Source organism: Lontra canadensis, unplaced genomic scaffold (assembly GCF_010015895.1).
Source record: "Lontra canadensis isolate GAN:19392208 unplaced genomic scaffold, GSC_riverotter_1.0 scaffold2, whole genome shotgun sequence".
NCBI lineage: Eukaryota > Metazoa > Chordata > Mammalia > Carnivora > Mustelidae > Lontra > Lontra canadensis.
In genome coordinates this window covers 23109885-23128069 of record NW_022630996.1, presented here as the reverse complement: position 1 = coordinate 23128069, position 18185 = coordinate 23109885, and the positions used below count along the sequence as shown (strand labels likewise).

Below are 18185 nucleotides of genomic sequence, written 5' to 3'. Positions count from 1 at the left end.
GTGTGTTGCAGAGAAACACCTTCTCCAGCAAAGAGTGTCACCAGCGTCCACACAGTGAGCCCCATGGTCCGCCTCTTTGTTCCCTGGGTGACCCAGTTAGATGTTAATACTGCTTCGCTACAAAGCTCCTAACCCACATTTTTGGAAAAGGAGTAACGCTTTTGCAAAGTGCACTTTAAGAAGAGGCGCTTTTGGATTACGCAAAGAAACCAGCGAGCCCTATGAGAATAAAGAAGGGAGTATTTTACTGGTAAGCACATGATTTGAAGTGAAGAATTCAGATGTTGCTCTGCTGGTCCAGGCTGGGAATATCTTCTTGCCCCTTCTGCGCCCACCCCCCCCTTTGGCAGGTAACACAAAGCCTTCATCTGTGCCATAGAGAATGTCCACACACCTCTGCAATACAAGGTTGTTTTCCCTCTCGTTCTCTTGGCAAATCAATTCCATGTTCCTTAGCTCTCCAAAGTAGAACCGTCTCTCTCTCCGAGTCTTAGACAGTAAGTTTTGATATGTTGACCTGCTCTCTCGACTCAGCTGCTCCATCATCCCTGTTGCCCACACCAGGATTCTTTCACACCACACCCAGGCTGGCCTCCAGGGTTACTGTGGTTCTCTGTGTTGCAGTGGGGGCTTCTGGGGAGCTCACTGCTACAGCTGAGAGGTTTCTTGGGTTTGTTCAGAGCTAGAGCAACAAGGGAGGGAGCCCCTGCAGTTTCTTGACCTTGTCTGTAAGCTGCAGGGTCATACTCTTCCATCATAGTTTGCATCAAAAAACATCTTGAACCAGTGAACAAATTCAAAATTGTCTTGAAATGTTCCTTTTGACTAATCTGTCCACAGAAGTTATTTTGTCAACTCCCACTCTTAAAACCTGCATGTCCTGTTTTGAAATTCTGGATGTATTTGTGTTCCAGCTTAGCCTGGAGGTTCACTTTCTTCAAGGTAGAGGAGCGGGGGAAACCACCTGTCCATAAGCTGACACCAGGCAGCCCCTGAGCATGACTGTTCCATTTTTGTCAGATTCGGTTGCAGGGACTCATTGATCCAGGCTAGCATATCATGTCTACTTAAGTTATCACTGGTAAGTGACACTGAGTGTATGTTCACTCAGTGGGTTGCAAAAAAATTATTTGAAACAAATACAAAGCAAAACTCTATGTTTCTCTGTAGGCATATAAATGTGAATACCTGAATACACACAGAAAGATCTGGAAGTTTAGACATTAAATTCATCATGGTTACCTCTTAGGAGAATGATTTTGTATATTTGACATGGAGAGATATTAATTTATCTTTCTTTTTAAGTTTTTAATGATAAGGTTCTATTTGATTGTATGTTATTTTAAAAAGTGGCTCAATCAGTTAAACATCTGTCTTCAGCTCAGGTCATGATCCTGGAGTCCTGGGATCTGGCCCCACGTAAGGCTCCCTGCTCAGTGGGTAGCCTGCTTCCCCCTCTCCCCCACCTGCTGCTCCCCCTGCCTGTGCACTCTCTCTCTCTCTGTCAAATTAATAAATAAAATCTTATAAAAAAGTAAATAAAAAGGATAGATACATAAATTGACAATAGCTAGATAGATACACGTCAGGGAAAAAGGATGATCTGCTAAATTAAGATTTTATCTGAGTTTTTAAATATAGGTTTGAGTTTCAAAGCACTCTTAACATGTTGAAAAGCTAAATAAAATGTATTATGTTTTTTTATCCCCCATACCAATTTAAGACTGCCAATATTCACTTATGCCTATGAGAGACAGGGACATACATGAGTTTATCTGTCAAGCAAACTAAATCTCCACTGTGCTATCCTATAATCTGTATTACAGGAAATGAATTAGCTCATAAATTATTGGGTTTATAGTAGCATATGTCTTCCAATCTAGCCTCTACTATTAATTAAGTTAGTACTTTTTCTTCCTCTACTATTTGTCTGTCTTCATTCTCAATTAGTTCAAAACTCAGAGAGGAAGAGAGGTGTTCTTTGGTAAGCCCCTTTTAAATATTTCACATTTTATAAACTGTAAGCATGCGTGTTCTGCATCCACAGAAAATAAGCCACAATTGATCCTATTTTAAATAACAAATGTAACCCTGTAGAGTTCCCAAAAATAAGATATCAGCCATTCATATTCTGTGACTAAAATGAAATAAATCTAGAAATTAAGAATAAAAACATAAAATCAAAATGTATCAGGACACCTCGGTGACTCAAACAGTTAAGCATCTGATTCTTGATTTCAGCTCAGGTCATGATCTCAAGGTCACAAGGCAGAGCCCTGAGTCAGGCCAGGAGCCTAAGATAATCTTTCTCCTTCTCCCATTTCCCACCTCTTAAAAAAACTAAAGTTTATAAATCAAAGAAAAAATTAAAAATAAAATTTTCCTAAATATATATATATTTTAAAAATACATGAGTTTTTCATAGGTGAGCAGAATTTATATTATGTGAATCAGTGAAGAAAAATATTTTTAAGAGCTCCTAGCTGGCTCAGTTAGGTGGAGCATATGGTTCTTAATCTCAATGTTGTGGGTTCAAGTCCCACATTGGGTGTAGAGATTACTTAAAAATAAAAATTTTTAAAAAGTATTTTAAAACAAGAATGAGAGGCAAGATGGTGGAGGAGTAGCAGACTGAAATGACATCAGATCCCAGGAGTTCAGCTAGATAGGTATTAAACCATTCTGAACACCTACAAACTCAGCAGAAGATAGAAGAGAAGAGCAGCAATTCTAGAAACAGAAAATCAACTACTTTCTGAAAGGTAGGACTTGCAGAGAAGTGAATCCAAAGTGATGGGAAGATGGACTGTGGGGGGGGGGGGGGGGGGGGGGGCAGCTCCTGGCAAGTGGCGAGCCGTGGAGAACAGAATCAGAACTTTTAGAAGTCTGCTCCACTGAGGGACATCACTCCAGAGGCTAAGCAGGGGTGGAGCCCTCACGGGGACAGTGTGGTCTCAGGTCCCATGGGGTCACAGAAAGATCGGGGGTGTCTGAGTGTGGCAGATCTGCCAGGTATCAGAGCGGGGAAGCTAACTACAAATACAGAGCCAAAGAGTGAGCTTTCAGATTGGGGTTGCCTTAAACCATGATCCAAGGCACAGTCAGACTATTGCTCTTTGAGCAGAGACCTCAGGGATCTGAGTGTTAGATCAGGGGAGACTCACCTTCCTGCTCTGGGAGGAGAAGCATGGCAGGAATCTGCTGGGTTTGGAGACTCCAGATGGGGCTGTGTGCCAGAGATAGAAATGCTCTGTCACAGGCTGGGTGAACTCGGAGTGTGGCCAGAGACCAGGGAGACAGGAGTGATTGCTTGTCTCTGGGGTTGCACTGAGGAGTGGGTCCCCAAGCTCTCAGCTCCTCTGGGCAGGAGAGTGGGAGGCCGCCATTTTCATTCCCATCCTCCAAAGTAGTGCGGAAAGCGTTCAGGGAGCAAAAGCTTCGAGAGCGAACCTGAGCAGATTACTTAGCCCAGTCCCTGGCAAGAGTGGTGCAGTTCTGCTTCAGGCAAAGACATTTGAGAATCACTGCAACAGGCCCCTCCTTCAGAAGATCAGGAAGACCATCCAGCCAAGACCAAGCTCACCGATCAAGGAGAAGAGCAGAACTCCAGAGTTAGGGGAAAGCAACTCATAGAATTCATGGCTTCTTCCCCCATGATCCTTTAGTCTTGCAAAGTTAATTTTTTTTTAATTTAATTTTTTTCCTTATTCTATTTTTTTAACTTTTCCTCTTTCCTCTTTTAACATCTGTTAACTAGTTTATTTTAACAATACCTTTCTTTAAAAAAAAATCTTTTTAAACCTTCGTTGTTATAGTCCTATGTCTTCCCTTCATTGTGATTTGACCTTATTTTTTGTATACATATAGGTTGTTTTTTTGTCTTAAAAATTTTGGGACACAATTTCTTACAATAGATCAAAACATACCCTAATCTAGCACATGGCTTTGTTGTAGTCTCCAGGCTGAGCACATTCACTCCTCTTTTTTTTTTTTTTTTCTTTTTCCAACCAGCTTATCTTATCAATTCCTTTTTTAGAATTTTTAAAAATTTTCATCTTTACAGCCATATTTCATCCCTTCATCATGTTTACCTTTATTTTTGTATATATATAAGTTTTTCGTTCTTTAAAATTTTGGGAGGTAGTTTCTTCTAAGACACCAAAATACACCCAAAATCAAGTAGGTGGCTCTGTTCTATTTACCAGTCTAATATGCATATACATATATGTATGTATGTATGTATGTGTGTGTGTGTGTGTGTGTGTATATATATATATATATATTTTTTTTTTTTATCCCGCTTTCTTCTCCCTCTGGTTTTGGATCTCTTCTGATTTGGTTAGTGTACATTTTTCTGGGGTCTTTGCCACACTTTTAGTATTTTATTCTTTTGTTCATATATTCTTCTCTGCATAAAATGACAAGGCAGAAAAACTCACCACAAAAGAAAGAATAAGAGGCAGTACCAATGTCTATGGACCTAATCAATACAGACATTGGTAATATGTCAGAACTAGAGTTCAAAATGACGATTCTCAAGGTGCTACCTGGGCTCGAAAAAGGCATGGAAGATATTAGACAAACACTTTCTGGAGAAATAAAATCCCTTTCTGGAGAAATAAAAGAACTAAAATCTAACCAAATTGAAATTGAAAAACCTATTCATGAGATGCAACCAAAAATGGAGTCTCTTACTACTAGGATAAATGAGGCAGAAGAGAAAATTAGTGATATAGAAGACCAAATGACAGAGAATAAAGAAGCTGAGCAAAAGAGAGACAAACAACTACTGGACCACACGGGGAGAATCTGAGAGATAAGTGATACCAAAAGACCAAACAGTATTAGAATAATTGAGATCCCAGAAGAAGAAAGAGAGGGGCAGAAGGTATATTGGAGCAAATCATAGTAGAGAATTTCCCTAATTTGGTGAAGGGAACAAGCATCAAAATCCAGGAGGCACAGAGAACCTGCCTCAAAATCAGTAAAAATAGGTCCACACCCTGTCATCTAATAGTAAACCTTCCAAGTCTCAGTAATAAAGAGAAAATCCTGAAAGCAGCTCAGGACAAGAAATATTAGATTGGCAGCAGACCTATCCACAGAGACCTGGCAGACCAGAAAGGACTGGCATGATACTAAATGAGAAAAATATGCAGACAAGAATATTATATCCAGGTCAGCTTTCATTGAAAATAGAAGGAGGCATAAAAAGCTTCCAGGACAAAAAAAACTAAAAGAATTTGCAAACAGCAAAGCAGCCCTACAGGAAATACTGAAAGGGGTCCTCAAAGCATAGAGAGAGCCTGAAAGTAGTAGACAAGAAAGGAACAGATGCAATATACAGCAACAGTCACTTTATGGGCAATACAATGGCACTAAATTGATATTTTTCAGTAGTTACGCTGAATGTAAATGGGCTAAATGCCCCAATCAAAAGACACAGGGTATCAGAATGGACAAAAAAACAAAATCCATCAATATGCGGTCTACAAGAAACTCATTTTAGACCCAAAGACACCTCCAGATTTAAAGTGACAGGGTGGAAAACAATTTACCATGCTAATGGACATCCAAAGAAATCTGGGGAGGCAATCCTTATATCAGATAAATTAGATTTTTCAGCCAAAGACTGTAATAAGAGATGAGGAAGGACACAATATCATACTTAAAGGGTCTACCCAACAAGAAGTTCTACCAATTTTAAATATCTATGCCCCTAACATAGGAACAGCCAATTATATAAGCCAATTAATAACAAAATCAAACACATCAACAATAATACAATAATAGTAGGGGATTTTAACACCCCCCTCACTGAAATGGACAGATCATCCAAGCAAAAGATCCACAAGGAAGTAAAGGCTTTAAATGACACACTGAAGCAGATTGGACCTCAGTTGCAGCAACTTCTTCCTAGAAAATTCACCAAAGGCAAGGGAAGCAAGAGCAAAATAAACTATTGGGATTTCATCAAGATCAAAAGCTTTTGCACAGCAAAGGAAACAGTCAACAAAACCAAATTACAACTGACAGAACAGGATAAGACATTTGCAAATGACATATCAGATAAAGGGCTAGTATCCAAAATCTATAAAGAACTTATCAAACTCAAAACCCAAAGAACAAATAATCCATTCAAGAAATGGACAGAAGACATGAACAGACATTTCTGCAAAGATGACATCCAGATGGCCAACAGACAGATGAAAAAGTGCTCAACATCACTCAGCATCAGGGAAATAAAAATCAAAACCACAGTGAGATACTACCTCACACCAGTCAGAATGGCTAAAATTAACAAGCCAGAAAATGACCGATGTTGGAGAGGACTCCTACACTGTTGATGGGAATGTAATCTGGTGCAGCCACTCTGGAGAACAGTATGGAGGTTCCTCAAGAAGTTGAAAATAGAGCTATCCTATGACCCACCAATTGCACTACTGAGTATTTACCCTAAAAATACAAATGTAATGATCTGAAGGGGCACATACACCTGAATGTTTATAGTAGCAATGTCCACAAAAGCCAAACTATGGAAAGGCCAGATGTCCATCAACAGATGAATGGATAAAGAAGAAGTGGTATATATATACAATGGAATACTGTGCAGCCATCAAAAGAAATGAAATCTTGCCATTTGCAATGACATGGGTGGGACTAGGGGGTATTATGCTGAGCAAAGTAAGTCAATCAGAGAAAGACAATTATCATATGATATCCCTGGTATGAGGAATTTGAGAGGCGGAGTGGGAGGTTTGGGGGGTAAGGAAGGGAAAAATGAAACAAGATGGGATCAGGAGGGAGAAAATCCATAAGAGACTCTTAATCTCACAAAACAAACAGGGTTACTGGAGGGGATGGGGGTATGGAGAGGGTGGTTGGGTTATGGACATTGGAGAGGGTATGTGATATGGTGAGTGATGTGAAGTGTGTAAGTGTGATGATTCAGAAACCTGTACCCCTCTGGCAAATAATACATTATATATTAATAAAAATAATAATTTAAAAAAATTTTTTAAAACCACAATCTTTGTCATTTCCATGACTAATCCATGCATCCTGAGTATTCTGATTTTCCTTTATCAAATGAGTCACATAACAAATCATCTCAAACTCAGTGTCCTAAAGAAGAGAGGGGAAAGGGAAGGGTATATCTTAAAGTTACTTCTTTTAAGATCACTTTCCTTTGCTTGTAATAAGCAAGGCAATAAAATCTTAAAGATGATTAAAAATTAAACTGGCTAGGATTTGTCAAAGGACTTTAATAGTATTTTAATCTCTTTGGGCCTGCCTTTTATTTTTCCTGAGGAGTAAGCTTGAATGGTGATACCATTCAGATTTCTAACATGACCCTCAAATTGAGAAATTGGTGGAGAAGTAAATAAATACACTATTATGCCAGGGTGTGGGCAGGAAGTCAAATAAGGAAAATGCAGGAAGTAATGGACTGTCCTAGTTCTAGCAATAATGCACCAATAACATACAGAAGCCCAAGTGATGAGCAGAGGGATTTGTAGAATAATCCAGAGAGAGAGAGAGAGAGAGAGAGAGAGAGAGAAATGTCATTAGACATACACAGAGAAAGAAGACAGCATAGAAGAGAGCCAGGATTGACCTTATTCTCTTAACCTCTTTTCATGCTTCTAGCAGTGTTCTTTATTTTCTACCCTTAACTCTAGCACAAAGGATCCTTCTAGTGAAATCCATATGGGTCAGTCTCCCAGGGCAAAAAGCAGAGTTGGAGGAGAGTGAACGTGTACCTGGAAGGACAGTCAAAATAAACCCAGTTCATATACTACGAAGAAAGATACAAACGTAGAAAATGGTATTTGGCATTAATGCTGAGCCTCATAACCGACAGACCCGCATAATAATTTTTCATCTTTGAGAGAGCATGCCAGTGCCTCAGCAAGAAGAGAGGGTAGTGAGGACATTGATGCTATTGAACCAGAGATAAAACTTCAAGGTTTTCAGTTGTGTTCAGCCCTTTTGGCAAACCTAAGCTTTAGAAATATCTTAACTTCTTAATAAGATGGAAACACACTAAATTAGACTGTTTAAGCATGCCTTTCTACTTTCCTTCAAGAAACACAATGTGAAAATAAAAATATGACCTCCAGTCAAGATAGTATAACATAAATGCCTAGGGAGAGGTACTTGTCTATTTCACATGCCTCAGGCTAACCTTCCTCCTGCAGCTGTAGGAACCACCTCTGTCAGGATGCTAGCAGCAGACTTCCTTTTTAAAGAAGTGTCATATAGACTTCATCAGCTTCGATTTGAGTATTATGTTGCTTAGAACATGCAATGAATTTGAGATAGCGTACAAATTGGCTTAAGAGAATAAGAAATATTTTAACTGCCAAGTGGTAATAGATGTTGTCACTTTAAATAAACTAAGTATTATGACAGTAATATAATTTCCTGCTTTTTTAGAGTGTATCTTAGGAGGGTATAGCCCTGTTTCTGATCTAATCAGGGATGTGATCCAGTTAGGGGTCGTTCTGCTCTACCAGTCAGAGTTGACGATTTCATCTAAATCAGGGCACAGGGCTGGTGTGGTATGTATTTTGGACAAAAGTTAGGGGAAAGCTGTGGGGAAAAGGAAGACTGGTGTAGTGTCTATTTTCCTTGTTGAATCAGATGATGTTTGAGATCCAACTGGAAATCTATCATTTTCCACAACAAACACTGGGAAATGAATATAGTTTCAAATGGTATACCAAGAAAATCAATTAATAGTCCAAAAGAAGACATTAATAACAGACATTAGCATTAATTTAGCAGAGCCACATCCAAGTTAAGAGATAAATCCCGGGTCATAAGTATAAGTATAATCCATGAGGGATAAAACCGGACACCGCCCCACTCCCATCCCTTAATGAGCCCAGTATATTTGGATAAGCTAAGCTTTAATTACTCTAATTACTTTAAAACCATATGAATACTTTGGCAACATTATATAATGTAAAAATTTCTTTATTCATTTTTACTCCATGGGATATTTATTGAATGCTGTTGTGTGCAAGGCACTGAGGATATAAGATAAAGAAGACAGACGAGAATCTGACTTAATGGAGTTTACATTCAAGTCCACAAGACAGTGTGTAAATAAAAGACATAGATGCATAACAAAGCACAAGTAATGTTGTATAGCATAAAGAGAGATAAAGTAGGATAAAGAGAGTCAATGGAAATTATTTCAGATAAGGTGGTAAAAAGATGACAGTTGAACATAAACTTGAATGAGATTTGAAAGCCAAGCATACGGGTATCTGAGGGAAGTCTGTTCCAGAGGAAGGAAGCATCAAGAGCAAATATCTTGGAATTGATTGGTAATTAGCATGTTCATAAACAGCAATGGATCCACTGTGTTCCAAGTATCAGACAGAAACAGGCTGATAGAGGATTTGTCAGGAGACAAATCTCATAGGGCTCTTGAGGCAAAAGAAGTGGGTTTGAATTTTATTCTAAATGTGATGAAAGGCCTTGGGAGATTGGGTTGAATAATGAAATGTCCTCAATCAAAAACTGACTCTTAAGGGAGGAAGATTTATTCCGGGAGACCAGTTAGGAAATGATTACAGTAGTTTAGGTGAGAGATGGTCACAGTCTTATGCCCTTAGAACTCGTGACCTGCTCTTTTAACACTCATGCCATATGTTTAATGCTTGTTTTGAAATCAAAACTCTATTCCTTTTTTATTTTTCAAATAATCATCCAGGTTTTTCACTTAGAGGTAAGAGGGCCACTTGAAAAGCATTGGGTCTGGGAAACCTACATAACCTAAAATGTCATCTGACACATGCAAGAAGTCTCTGCTGGTTTCTCTCATTAGTTGCCAAAATGTCCTCCACTTACTATTTTGCATTTGCTTAGTAAAACTCAGCATCATCTTCTGTCATCTCTGGACCAGCTGTTCTGATTGTGAAACTTCAAATAGTTTCTCTAATCACCAGCCTCCCATGACTGTGTTTTAAGTTCTGAAAACAACCTGGGATATATTTAGAAATCAAGAACAAAGCATACGTGAGTCTCTAGATTTAACAGCTTGTGGCTTTTAATGGCATCTGTCATCATGTCTTTGAAGAGCTATTTATCACCACAACTCCCTACTGTACTGTTTTGAAATGGTGGCCCTTTTATCTTCTTCACCCAAACATTTCATGTAAACAAAATCACTGGGATGAGAATAGGAATATCATATTTGATCAAGAATTCATTTCTGCTTTGGAAAAACTTGAAGGTATCAGGCATCAGATATTCAGATGAAATTAAATATGGGATTGTCATCTCAAAATACTCATTTCCAGTATTACCAGGTCACATGACATCATGTCAGACATTTTCTCTGCTTCACACAAGCATGAGCAGCATGTGATACAGCAGAACAGAGTGGCGGGTGAGAGTAGGAGAGTTGATATTAATGGTGTGTTCTGTGCCACTGAACTTGAGCATCATCTGTATGGGCTATCATTACCTCATTTGCGAAAATAGAAATTTCAATTCAATATATTTAAATTTCCTTTGGGGTCTGAACATTTACCCATTTTTGAGCAATAAGATAAATCTTCTATGTTTAGTTCCTCAAGAAAATGATAGCATGAATCACTAAGAAAAGGATAGATTAGATCTTTAGCTCTACTAATTTAATACAATTCATTACCAAGATAGATTTTTACTCTTGAAGTGCTTATTAAATTAGCAACACACAATACTGAGTAATTTAGCTCGTAGTAATTTTTAGTAGTTGCGTAATGGGATTTTGTACTCTACTTTAAGAAAAATCATTATTTATACACATTCTGAGAACGTAGGTATGGTAAAATTTTCTTGAGGGTGGATGTCAGGTTGAGGGTGTTTTGTTCTTTTCCCCCCTCCAACCTGCATTAACTTACAAGTTTTCCCTTCCTCTTCCTTTCAGCATCTCCTCAGTGTTTTCTGAGGTGTGTCAAAGTTTGGTTGGTAGTAGTAGATTTTAAATCACACTACCTACATCATTATGAGGATGTCACGAGGCTCAGAATCTTTCCTGTCTAGGGACAGTCCGGTGTTCCATAAAGGCCCAGCCATCTCTGTCTTCAGAAATCCACTTCTGTGGATTCTTTGTCTGAGATGAACACGACAACTCTACGAATAGCTCAGATGTTCTCCTACTACCCTTGCCCTTTATTATTCACTTTGCGGAACCTCTCAGACCACATTAATTGAAACTGTGAATAAACTCCATATCTGTTCTTGGAATGATAGTTCAGGACATTGTTATTTTGCAGACAATTTCCCATCTACAAAAAATTAATATTTAATTTCACAGGGAAAGCTTTAGTGTAAGACAGAATGTGACATGTCAGTATATGTCAATTTGCTATTGTGATGTTTTCTGTCATTTTCATATCTCACTTTCTGAGTGATAGTGACTGATGCATCAGAAGGACAAACCAAGGTACTCTATGCATCCCTTCAGGCAGGGCTGAATAGGCCTCTCCCTGCAGAGAGATGACAGCCAGTGTGGGCATGAGCCTCTCAGAGAACAGAGTTTTACAATTTTAGAAATAAAGAATGAGCTCAGTTTTTTTCAAGTAACGGACAAATTAAATATCAGTCATAGTCATATACATGTGTAGGTTCAAACTCACTTTCTAAAGCCTCACGATAGCACCTCCAAAAATCAGACGACCACTGGAAGCAGCATAAATGCCCCATGCATTCTTATTAATTTCCAGTGATAAGTGTCAATAAATTTCTGGCTAGTGACCTCAACTCTTCACTTTTTTTTTTTTTTTTCTGGTTACGTAGAGCACTGTATGTTTTGTTATTAAAAAAAAAAAAAAGGTATTTTATTTATTTATTTTTTTCTCATCAGGAAGACCTTACTCTTCATTATATCTGGACACTGCCATGCCCTGAGACATCACCTTCATGCAGTTCACAAATATCAAATGTATATGTGTAATAACATAAAGGGGGTATCACCCCAATCAGTTTTCTTGATTTAGAGTCACTAGGTTTTATGATGATTTCTATGTTAACATCAGATTTCAGCTGTCAGTTTTAAATCATCTGTCTTCTCAGTATGTATTATTTCTTTTTAGCTTGTAAAAATTTAGTAAACCTTCTATAGTGGTGAAACTAAACAGAAATCAGAAATGATGTTTCCTATAATTATGACTAGGTTTTAAGAAAAAATATTCCTAGACACTTATGAAAACAAATTTGTGTGCCTAGATACCTTATTTGAAGTGTTGAGAATTGCTGTTTCGATTTCAGAAGCCCCCTGAAACTAGTTCATTAAGTCCTATGGATCTTGAAATAATTTGAAATAGCTATAGAATTCATGGGTGATATTAGTGTTGTTTTCCACATCTTCTCAGTTTTAATTGGCTGTTTTGGAATTGGAATTTTTGGATGTGTATTCATATTCTGTTGATACTTGATCTTGTGGCATTTTTGATGATATTTAATTAGAATCATAATTATACCAGATAAATATTTTTGTCTTAATTTGTACATAGGTCATTGATGCATTTGTATGACCTTTTCTCTTTTTTTTTTTTTTTAAGTAGGTTTGGTTTACCAGCTCCTACTAGAACTGTTTTTTATTTTGTTTTGTTTTGTTTTACTTTATTTTCACTTAAGTAAGATCCAGGCCCAGTGTGGGACTTGAACTCACAACCCTGAGATCAAGAATCTCATGCTCTACTCACTGAGCCAGCCACGCACCCCTAAAATTATTTTTTAAATGTTTATCTTGTTTTCAAGGCTAAAAAGAGTCCAAAACAAGTACCTTAATTATTGATTAAGGTATTTATTTTCTTCACCTAATTATCTTACTGGAAGTTCCTCTCAGATCTATAGTTTTATCTTAAGCCAATTCGGTCAACATAAAAGAAAAACTCAATCCATTTAGCTTAGCAAATATTAACTTCAAAACTCACTACTAAATTGTTAGTTTTCTTAATTTGTTAAATGTTTTAGATTTCTCTAAAAATCTATAGCAAGGTTACATTTAAAAACTACTTTTACAGAAAGCCTTTTGTTATTTTTTTATTAAGGTAAAATTGACATACAACATTTTATTATTTCAGGTGTAAAACAAAGATTCCATATTGTATATATTTCAAAATGATCACTGCAATGCCTAGTTAATATTCTTTACCATACAGTTAGTGATTTTTTTCTTATGATAAGAAATTTTAAGATTTACTTTCTTAGGAACTTTCAAATTTTTAAAGTTAGAAAAAAAAATTTCTGCATAAAATGAGACATTAGTTTTAGGATCCATTTTTGTTATTTTCATTATCCTGGAGTGGCCACAAACCTGCACTCCTATTTTATACCTCTTGGTATACTTCTTTACCTGTCCACCTTATCCTCTTTTTATTATACTCTCAAGTGGGGCACAGCTTGAGTTATCTGGAGTTATCTGGAGTTTCCCATCATTTGTATTTCCACCAACAGTTATCCGTATAGGTGCTGCTAGATACAGAACCCCTTATTCCTTAACCACTGTGCCAAAGTGCAGATTTCTATTAAATGTAACCATAACACTAAACCGACTTTTAGGTAGATCTTCATGTGACCATCACTTTAGAACCAAACAGCAATATACATGTTCTTACAAATATAAGGATGTGGGGGTTTTTTGACAAGTAAAAGTATGTTTAATTTTAGGATTATCTTTGAATAGACAAAAAAAGAAAAGATTTGAATATCATTTTGTATGCACATTAGGATGCCAGGCATTACCTCGGTAATGTTTAGTTTCCAAATGTAGACTTACAAACTCAATTCTAATAATGGCCTTTTATTATCATTATATCATTTTATCACTTAGACCTGGAGTGAATTATCAGACATTTAAAAGGCTTTCTACAGTGCAACTGGAGGGCATTATGCTAAATGAAATAAGTCAGAGAAAGACCAGTACCATGTGATCTCACTTATATGTGAGAATTTAAACAAACAAAAACACAAGCTTATAGACACAGAGCACAGATTGGTAATTGCCAAAGGCAAAGGGTAGGGGGTGGGCAAAATACATGAAGGCAGTCAAAAGGTACAAACTTCCAGGGGCACCTGGGTGGCTCAGTTGGTTAAACGTCTGACTCTTGGTCTCAGCTCAGGTCCTGACCTCAAGATCATGAGTTCAAGCCCCGTCAACATTTGGGCTCCATGCAGGGAGTGGAGCCCACATAAAAAAAAAAGTACAAATTTCCAGTTATAGGTGACTGTAGTTAATAATATGTAGTGTGTATTTGAAAGTTCCTAAGAAAGTAAATCTTAAAATTTCTTATCATAAGAAAAAAAATCACTAACTGTATGGTAAAGAATATTAACTAGGCATTGCAGTGATCATTTTGAAATATATACAATATGGAATCTTTGTTTTACACCTGAAATAATAAAATGTTGTATGTCAATTTTACCTTAATAAAAAAATAATAAAAGGCTTTCTGTAAAAGTAGTTTTTAAATGTAACCTTGCTATGGATTTTTAGTGAATCATCAACTTGTTTTTTTTTTTTTTTAATATCTCAAGTTACAACCAGAATCTTCAGAGATATAATATCCTAAAAAATGATGAGGCACCCATCACCACCTATGGCCCACTGATTCAGGGTGATCATCATTAGATAAATTAGGTCCCCAATTGCCATAAACTAGAGATAAATTAGAACTCCAGAATCATTTTATTTTTAACATAATTTGATCCCTAAAGGGTAATCTTAATGAGAGCATCATAATGGTTCTTAAGAAGATTCCAATTAATTTACCGTGTGAGCTGGAGGGGAATGAATTGAAACACTAAAATTAAGTTAAAAAAATGGAATTAATATAGCAAAAAATGTCATAGTGAAAGCAATTACACTTGTATTTTCACTAGAAAAAATAGTGGAAAACACCACATGATTTGTCAGTGGGTATGACTGTGAGACACATTTTCAACAATCAGAAATATAAGCCAGATTTGTTTTATAACTTAATATTTATTCTCAATAAATGTATTACATTAAATTGGTTTGAAAGTAGACTCTTCCTGGAAAGATTACATTTTTTTTCTTAAGATTTTATTTATTTGAGAGAGAAAGAGAACATGAGCAGAGTGGGGGTGGGGAGGGCAGAGGGAGAGGGAGAAGCAGGCTCCCTACTGAGCTAGGAGCCCAATATGGGGCTCAATCCCAGGACCCAGAGATCATGACCTGAGCCAAAGGCAGATGCTTAACTGACTCAGTCATCCACATACCCTCTAAATGATTACTTTAAAGAAAATTTTCCCTGACTCTTTAAGACTTCTTCTATACCTCAAAGGCAAAAACATTTAATATTGAACTACTTTGTTTGGTAATATCTCCATAACTCTGAAGAATATGAATATATTGCTGTATCTTCTTTAATCAATTTAAACACCACCTAACAAATTCTTACTGTAAGATATTATTAGTTTTTTGGCTCACTTATTCCTTCTCTTTTCCTCTCAATATACGTATACCTTAATTTTTCTTAAAAACATTGTATTTCCCAAAGCAAAAACAAAAACAAAAACAATTGTATTTCCATGATGACTTTTCAGATATTGTTCACTGTGAATCAAGAAATGTATTCTGATTATGTTTCCTTCCTCTATGTTGATTTTGTTACTCAAGTTAAAGTTAACAACCCCCACCCTGCTTTGATTTGGTTTTCTTTGAACTTAGGAATAAGTCACCCCAAACACTCCAAAAACGCTGTAAAATGCCTCATCATAAAATTTTCCATATGGCCACAGCTTTCAACTCATTTTCAAGTATATTTTATTTTGCTGAACACATGTCTAATGGAGACATTTGACTTCCCTACTAAAATATGACCTTGTGCACTCTAGTCCTACTGCACAACTATCACATGGAGACTTCCTTTTTGCTCTGATCTCGGGATTTTTTTTTTTTTTCATCTCCCTACTGTGTTGAGTCTCCTACTCTGGATCACAGTTCTTCTATGTTGATTTATTTTCTTGCTTTGACAGGAATCATCCTCATATAGCTTCCTATAAAAAGGTACGGGTGACTCAAATGTTCTATACTTTGAAAGTCTGAAGGTACTTTTATTTTCTGATATGTATTAGATACTCTAATGGATAAAGAATTTTAGGTTGTAAATAGGTTTTTCCTCAGAATTTGGAAAACATTGCTGAAAATTCTTCCTGTTTCTCCTGCTACATTTGAAAATCTGCTTCTGATTTATCATCACTTTTATTTGACTTTTCTGTTCTTTAAAATATTTTAGTGTTTCAGCTGTCCCTTATTCACCCCATTAGTGAGGGAGGAACTCATGTTCTATGATTACAGGGATGTCTGAACATGTGACCCCTGACAGTGAGCAGAGGAGATTAGCGCAATTTTTATAAGGTACATGTACTTACAGTCCAGGGGAGAAGGATACTTCAGGCCCACAGGGGGATGCATTCTGGAATGGAGTGAAAGACAAGAAGCTGGAGGAGGCAGGTGTTTTAGTACCAAGAGGTTAGGATGCCCTTCATTCCTGTGGAAGGATGTGAAGCAAGTGATATTAATTTTAGGACTTGTATACCATGGTGGGACATTCCCCTTACTTTTTGTATGCTCCTATATGTTTGTGATAAAATGCTCTAAATAAGGGTCCATTTTTCATTCTCTGTGCTGAGCATTTTTTGGATCCTATGACTCCAGATTCCATGCCCCTATTTCAGCGTTTGTTTGTTTGTTTTAATGATTGCTTTCAAGATTCCCTTTCTTTCATTTTCACTTTTCTCCTTCTGTTGGAGTTGTGTTAGCCAGATTTTGGATTACTTCAATTTCTTTACCAATTTTCTTTTCTATTTTCTCTTACTGAAAACCATCATCTTTTTCTTTTCCCTGAGAGATAAGATCGACTTTTCTTCCAATCATTTTACTATTTTATGGCTATTTAAATTTTCCAAGGTTTCTTTCTTTTTGTCTGAATGATTTTAAAATATTGTTTAATGCTGCTATATCTTCTCCAATATCTCTGAAGATATTACTAATATATTTTCTGCTTCCATCATTGTCACCATTTCCTTTTTCCTATTTGCTTGTTTTGTCTATATCATTCATCCTTACATGCTGGCATCCCATTTATATTTACAAATGAGGCACTAAAAATTGATTGGAAGCTCTGTGTGCATTGAATTTACTGTAAGGCAGTCAGATCTCCTGCCTGCATGGTATAAATCTGGCTGCTGTTTTTCTAGATCTGTTTAGGAAAAAGGGTGGATAATCAGAGACTGACCTAATGCAAAAAGTAAACTTCCACATTGCGTGCCTATATCAGATATACGACGTGGGGGACAAATACAGACCGCCTTTTTTTTTTTTTTTTCGTCTTTTAACCAACTTCCCATCAGGCTCTCATTTTCTGATACAGCTGCCCATGCTCTCTTAGCAACTGGTACAGCAGTTCCTGAAGTTTTCCAAAGGTTATGCTAGCTTTTCTTCCTCCATCGCAACTTGAAGGCAATGACATTGCCTTCCTCTTTGCTAAGTCATTTATTATGTATTCTTCAGCCTCGTTTATTTAAATACTCTGTGCCAGCTGTGCAGATGTATCCTACTTTCACTGAGAATGGATTTTGGGGTTGTACAACCTTGGTGTTTTGTTTTGGTTTTTTTTTTTTGGCTTTTTCTTTTCTTATTATTAAAGGAAATATTTTTAAAGTTAAGATCTAGGGTTTTTAAGTTCAAAACTACCCCCCCTCTTTTATAAATCCTGAGGTTGTTTCTTCCTTTGAACACTCTGAATATCACTTCCTCAATACCTAAAAAGAAAAAGGAAAAATAATAATCTAGACCTGATAGATATGTTCTAGGAGTTAAATTTGAAAAGCTTTAAAAATAACTGGCACAGTGGTTGGCATATAATGTTATTTGCTTCTTCATTACCAGCAATATTATCTGAATCATGTTCATCATCAGTCCAAATATCTTTGTCCTTCAGCCTGACTTCTTTATTTTTCCTTACCCTCTTTCTTTTAAATGTCGGCTTTCTAAATGGTAAAATCTTTGAATTTTTATTTATTTATTCATTCATTCATTCTTATTTATTTATTTAGTTATGATAGAGAGCAAGCACACATGCAAACTGGAGCAGGGAGGGGCAGAGGGAGAGAGAATCTTAAGCAGGCTCCATGGAAGTGTGGGACTCAATCTC

At 36.8% G+C, this 18185-nt stretch overlaps 1 pseudogene; it reads right to left on the bottom strand.

Annotated features, from left to right (window-relative positions):
- Positions 1-219: 219 nt before the first annotated feature.
- LOC116878545 overlaps positions 220-18185 on the bottom strand; it is a 36940-nt pseudogene continuing 18974 nt past the window's right edge.